The following is a 6,681-nucleotide window of genomic DNA, read 5'->3' as shown; positions in this document are numbered from 1 at the left end:
ATTTATTCTTATGTGCAACTAGTTGTGGGTGCTACATATGCACGAGGTAGCGAGAGTCCGTACGTAGCTGAAATATATTTATGTCCGGGTAGACTTAGGACTTTATCATGTAATAATTGAATTATTTGAACACTTTCTGTTGGATTAATTAATATGAGTTATAACTAAAATTGATTTAGAAATAAATATATGTATACTAGGCCAAGTCTTATCACCTTAAGTTATTGGCTAGTTATTTGAGGAACAGTAAAGATTATGTTCACTTTGTGCTCATGTAATTGAAACGTGTGTCTCATGATTCGTTACCTTCCTTCTTCTTTTTTGTGGAGCGGGACAAACTCCTAGGCAGTATATAGATGCATCTATGGTTCGTACCGCTCGACCAGTGTATACATTATTCTGGATTGGGCCGAACAACCTCTGCAGAATCGTGCGTTATATTGCTAGTAGCCCGAATATTCACGAGCTAATCTTTCCACTGATGCCCGACCCTTTTATATGGTATTCCTTTATTTATTTGATATTGACATTTGGTATTTTTTGAGCTGTTAAGGGAGAATACAAGATTTAGAAGTTCATGCTTTAAAACAAATAATTGGAAGATTATATAACTTACATATTTACCTCATCATTGTCGTATGCTTCATATCTGCTTATATTTTATTATATTGCTTTACTGGATCTTTAGTACGTGTCGATGTCGACCCTCTTCACTACTTCTCCAGGGTTAGACTAGATACTTACTGGGTACACGTTGATATACGTACTCATGTTGCACTTCTGCACTTAATGTGCAAGATCTGACAGGTCATTTGGTGATCATCTTGGCGCGTAGGCGCATCTGTTGAGGAGACTTTATGTGAGCTGCAATTCAATCTACGCAAAGCAGTTCGTCGAGTCTACATTGTATTATTTATTTTATCATGTCTTATTTACATTCTGGACAGATGTTGTATTATTGTTATACTCCTTAGAAAATGCTCATGCACTTGTGATACCGGATTTTTGGAGATTCCTATGGATTGTTTGTTATTGTAATTGCGCATTCAATATTTATTTTACCCTGGAAATTCTATTTTATACCATTAAATTAATGAAGATTGTGATATTAAAAGTAATAAAATGTGTAAATAAATGGATATATCAATGTTGGCTTGCCTGACGGCTGCATTAGGCGCCATCACGACCTATAGTGGACTTTGGATTGTGACATGTAACATTAACTACTTTTAAAACTATTGTTTAAAACATAGTCAGTAATTGTAAAGTACTTAGAATATAGTCGTAACTTTAAAATTAGTACAAATGTAATCACTTCCTAATTAAGTAAAGACCCACTTGATCTGCATTTTTTGGAATTTTAAACCTCCAATGAAAGCTCTCAAAATGATATGATAACTTTCTCCTTTAGGAAGACTGAAGCCTTACACAGATTGGAGTAGTACTGTTATGGACAAAGTGGCTGCAATTGGATATTATTAAGGATAGCCGTGGAAAGATGTGATGGCATATGCCAATGCTCTTCACTTGTGCACTAATAACGCAATTGAAACATAAGCTACACTTTTAGAAATTGTGTGGAATGCTTTCAATAGAATTCACAATATAATTCTAGAAATGAACTCTTTATTACCTAACTAAATTTTGAAAATTGATTTATAAAATAATCTATCAAGGTAGAACATTTTCTTATTTTGTAGCAAATATACCCTAATAATCATAAAAAATCAAAAAGCTTAATACAGAACTTGGGAGAGCATTTGAATTTTCAATTAAATTAGTATAATAGTGTTTGCTATATTCACTACTAGAAATGTCCATTTTCCGACTGCCAATTTGCGACTACAAAAATTCAGTGAGAGTTTCCGATGGAAACGGTCGAAAATTTGCTAAAAAATATATATACTCTCTTAAAAAAAAAATTTAAGACTCACACTGCTACTGGGTCCGTCGAAAAATGGCGGATAAAACCGCGAAAGTTTTTTGCGAGGTTTTCGACTATTTATGTCGAAAAATAAAAAAATTAAAATTAAAGATTGCGACAAAATCGGTCGCAAAGTGAAATTAATTGTTGCCTGACACCTTTGACTGCGTTGACCCACTTGTGCGATGGATTTGGTTGAAAAATTTAAATGTTAAATTAATATTTGCGGCCGATTCGGTTGCAAATCCTTTTAAAATACCTGCTTTCCCTGAAAATATTTTATTTCGCCTCTTTCATCAGTCTTTCTTTTTCCATCTCCTCCCAGTTCCCCCCCCCCCTCTCCCCCACACCCCCCACAGCGGAACCCTCCACTGGTGCCATTGAAGACAAAGGTACTGTATTTCGTTCTCTCCTTCTCTCTATCCCTCCTCCTCTCTTCTCATTTTCCTTTTCAATTTTTTAGAAGAGGCGGTCGGGTGTGCAGCAGCAGCGGGGCGGTGGACTCCAATGATATTGTCTTCCTCTATACTCAGTGGTGGTGTTGTAGTGGTCCGATGGAAAGGTTAGTATAATTTTTATTAAAATTATTAAATTTATCCAAGTATTTAGAATTTTATGCTAGAAAATAGATTGATTTTCAGTTTTATAAAATTTTGGGTATTTTTGAGTGGAGTAGTTTTCTTGTAACAGATCATTCATAATCTTTTGAACAAATTTATCTTGTGGAGTTCCACTTGAGAATGGAAATTGCTTTGATATTTCAATAGTATTATGGGGAAAACAAATATGATTTCTTGCATTTTGAGTTGGGAGGCCACTGATATTGCTTTGGTATTTAGTTTTCCTTTTACCTCTCTTCCTCTTAGTAAAAAATATTCATAAATGATATTAATAAAAAGAAATATATAGTTTGTGAAATTTGATGAAGTACGATCTAATGAATCGCAATCACTTTATAGAAGAGATTTTGAGAATATGACAAGAGGATAGGTAATACTAAGCTAATAATTCTACTTTTGTACCTATACAAATAGAAGCCTTTGAAATTAAATTCTTTAAAATTGGATTCTTAAAAATTAACTTATTGTGTAATGGTAACCTTTTAAAATAAGAACCTTTAAATAAAATAATATTTAATATTTTTGTGTAGATAGGAATCATCTGAATCATACAGGGTTGTGTCAATGGGTTGCTAGCTTTATTGCTAAGGCAAAGACACTTGATGATTTCCTTATCGAATGAACGATTAGGTGCCCCTGTGTGAAATACAAGTGTCTTAACTTATTAGGGCTCGATATTAATAATGTTCATTTGTATAAGAAGGGGTTTATGAAAAATTATTATGTGTGGACTGTGCATGGAGAGTGTCATGCTAGTGTAAATGATATTCATTTTCAGAACTCATCTGGTGGTGAAGAAGGTAGTCCCATAGCGGAGAATATTAATATTGAAAATTTTAGATCCAGTCGCGTTACAAAGAAGTGACAAATGCTAAATAAAAGAAGGTTCCAGTGAAGGCGATGCACTATTTACCCCTTATACTAAGGTTAAGAGGTTGTATGTACCAATGAGTTCCGCTCCTCATATGAGATGACATTATGAACATAAAAGGCCAGATGGTGTGCTATGTCATTCGTCAGATGGAGAAGCATGGAAGCATTTTGATAGGCTATTCCCAGACTTTGCAGGTGAATCGAGAAATATTAGGCTAAAATTATGTGCTGATAGATTCACTCCATTTGTAGTGTCTGCTGCACCATATTCGTGATGGTCAGTGTTTGTTATGTTGTATAATTTACCGCCTGAATTGTGTATGACAAGTCAATATTTTTTTTAACTTGTATTGTTCCAGGTTCATGAGAAGTGGGGATTTTGACTACTTATTTGCACTCTTTTACTTTCGTTTAGCTGAAAATTGCTTAAAGGTATTCTCAAAAACTAACGAAATATACTTGCTTGCAGGAGTGTTGGAATATGAGCCAAAGAAATGAAAATCAATTCAAGAAAGAGTAATTTTGGACAAAGACCAAAACAAGGCTAAATGGGCAACATGCGGACCGCACAATATTGAGTGCGGCCGTAAAATATGAAGAAAGCCTCTGACAGGAAGTCTTTGCAAAGTGTGGACCGCACAATTATTGTGCGGCCATAGAAGATAAAGTTCAGAGAGATGGGATTTTTGGATCATGAAGAAATTCGGGTCGCACCATTATTGTATGGTCACAGAATCAAGAGCGTGGCCGCACTCAGAAATGTGCGGCCCCCAAAAGTCTCCCATTTCCAAATCCCAAGGTCAAGAAGTGCAGACCACACCATTATTGTGCGGCCGCACTAAGAAATGTGCGGTCCGTCGAAGTTGATGAAGCACGGCCGCAACCCAGACTAGCCTAGTTCTTGCCTGAATTTGAGAATTAATGGTTTCAAATATTAATTCATGCCTAATTGACTTAGTCTCTACTTGAAAAGGAAAGACTAACTCTAGCAACACTTGGTTAACAAGGAATTGGGGTGAGCTCAAGAAATTGATAGCCCTAATTAATGGGTAGAATCTAGAGATAGTAAGACCCGATTTGAGCATTTATCACTTGTTTTGTGCAATATCCATTTGGTTGAGAAAGCCAAATTGGGCAAAATCACTCTAACTACCGAGAAGTATTGAGTGGGTAATTGCGTGTGAGTGTTATATTACGACCGTAACCAAGAAATTTTTCCTAGAGCCTACAATTTGTTAAGTAACCATCTAGGTGGAAGTCACGACCCTAGATCTTTTATCAACTTGAAAAACAACAATACCAAAAACATTGTCTCTTAGATTTTCAATTGCAAGCATTAGCATACAAATTAGAAGTAGAAAAGAAACAACCATTCATGTGGAAGTCCAATATTGGGCACGCCATACGCTAAACTTGGTATATACCTAATCCCATATAAAGCTCTCTATGGAATCGACCCCGACTCACGTTGGGTAGTTATAATTGCATCGACCGCATCACAATCCCAATTAGTGGTGTGAGTTTTGGCGTGCGACATCAATTTTTTGGCGCCATTGCCGGTGAGCTTAAAAATAGATTTAGCTATATATTTGGTTTTGTGTGTGATTTGTCTTCTTTTCCTTCCGAGTTACTAATCTTTTCGTGAATCAATTGTAGGTGATAAAATGGCTCTCCACAACAATGATTATCTTGGAAACGTTCCATTGGGGGATGACCGGGATGATGACTAAGTTGATGAGGTTCCTCTTGAACCTCAAGGAAATAGATGAGGCCACCCTCCTCAAGACAACATTCCCGTTCCTACCCCACCTTCTCCAAGAGCGACGGCACATCGAGTGTTGCTGAATGAAGGATATGCAAGTGCCATAGTCTCACCCCGCATTAAGGTGGAAAACTTTTAAATCACAAATGTCATGCTTACACTGTTAGAACAACGAGAATTCTTCACCGGGGCTTCAAATCAAAATGCATACAAGCACTTGAAAGGGTTTGTTGACACTTGCTGGGAGAGCAACCAAACCAACGTCTCTAAGGATTCTTTGCGGTTGAGGCTATTCCCTTTCTCTCTTATGGGGAAGGCCTTGGATTGGTTGGAGAGGTTGTCAAATCATTCTATCCATACATGGGATGAATTGACCGAGAAATATATTGCCAAGTTCTTTTCTCCCGGGCATATGGCAACTCTCAGGAATGAGGTTCTAGCTTTCAAACAAGAACCCAATGAGCCTTTGTATGAGATATGGGAAAGATATAGTACTATGGTGAAAGAGTGTCCGAACAATGACTTAATGGAGGCTATGATTCAACAGACTTTTTATAGAGGGATCAATACTACCAATCAATGTGTGGTCAACCAACTTGCCGGTGGAAATTTTATGACAACGTCGTATGCGGAAGCTTATGAGATTCTTGATGAGATAGCGGATACTTCATCGGCATGGCAAAGTATGAGCCAAAAAGAGAAAATGGAGTGCTGAAGGAAAGATGAATCCATTCTATTCCATCAAGTCCTACCTTGATCTAAAAAACCTTCATTACTTCCCGCAAAAGCCCTACATGATTTCACGTTGAGTGAGCTTACATTAGTGGTGATTTACATGAGGGGCAAGCCTATGGTACTTAAAGCCGTACTCGCGACATTCTTTTGAGCGAGGTGAGTGAACCTTTCGCAAATCTTTGGATTGAGTGCTAAATTCTTAAGTGAGATAGGCAAACGGAGAGTAGAGGAGGAGGAGTTTGGGATCCACAATGACCAACATGAAAGAGCGAGCTTCCTTGATGAATAAAGTCAACTCCTAACTCTCTAGTGTCACATTAGAACTATTGTACTCACAAAGTCAAATCATTGCATTATTGATAATTCATACGTATTGTGGGTATATGTTGCTCCCAATTGATGTGTGATTGATTCACCTTAGGCTAGCTGAAATAGTTCTTGTCTTGTGGAGGTGGAAATTACCTTATTTGCTTGAGGACCAGCAAAAGCCTAAGTATAAGGGAGTTGATAAGTAGGGATTTTGACTACTTATTTGCACTCTTTTACTTTCGTTTTAGCTCAAAGTTACTTAAAGTTATTCCTGAAAACTAATGAAATATGTTTGCTTGTAGGAGTGTTGGAATATGAGCCAAAGAAATGAAAATCAACTCAAGAAGGAGTACTTTTGGACAAAGACCAAAACAAGGCTAAAAGGGCAACATGTGGACCGCACAATATTGAGTGCGGCCGCAAAACATGAAGAAAGCCTCTGACAGGAAATCTTTGCA

At 37.0% G+C, this 6,681-nt stretch overlaps 1 long non-coding RNA gene across 1 annotated transcript; it reads left to right on the top strand.

The window, feature by feature from the left end:
* The first annotated feature begins 2,226 nt into the window (after nt 1–2,226).
* Nucleotides 2,227–6,064, top strand: LOC107829406 (uncharacterized). The gene is made up of 4 exons (XR_001657922.2): nt 2,227–2,316; nt 2,388–2,486; nt 3,887–4,976; nt 5,074–6,064. It is a non-coding gene; the product is annotated as an uncharacterized LOC107829406 (long non-coding RNA).
* Nucleotides 6,065–6,681: the final 617 nt, after the last annotated feature.

The sequence above is a fragment of the Nicotiana tabacum genome, chromosome 8 (genome assembly GCF_000715075.1).
Source record: "Nicotiana tabacum cultivar K326 chromosome 8, ASM71507v2, whole genome shotgun sequence".
NCBI classification, from domain to species: Eukaryota; Viridiplantae; Streptophyta; class Magnoliopsida; order Solanales; family Solanaceae; genus Nicotiana; species Nicotiana tabacum.
This window is presented reverse-complemented; position numbering and strand designations above follow the sequence as displayed.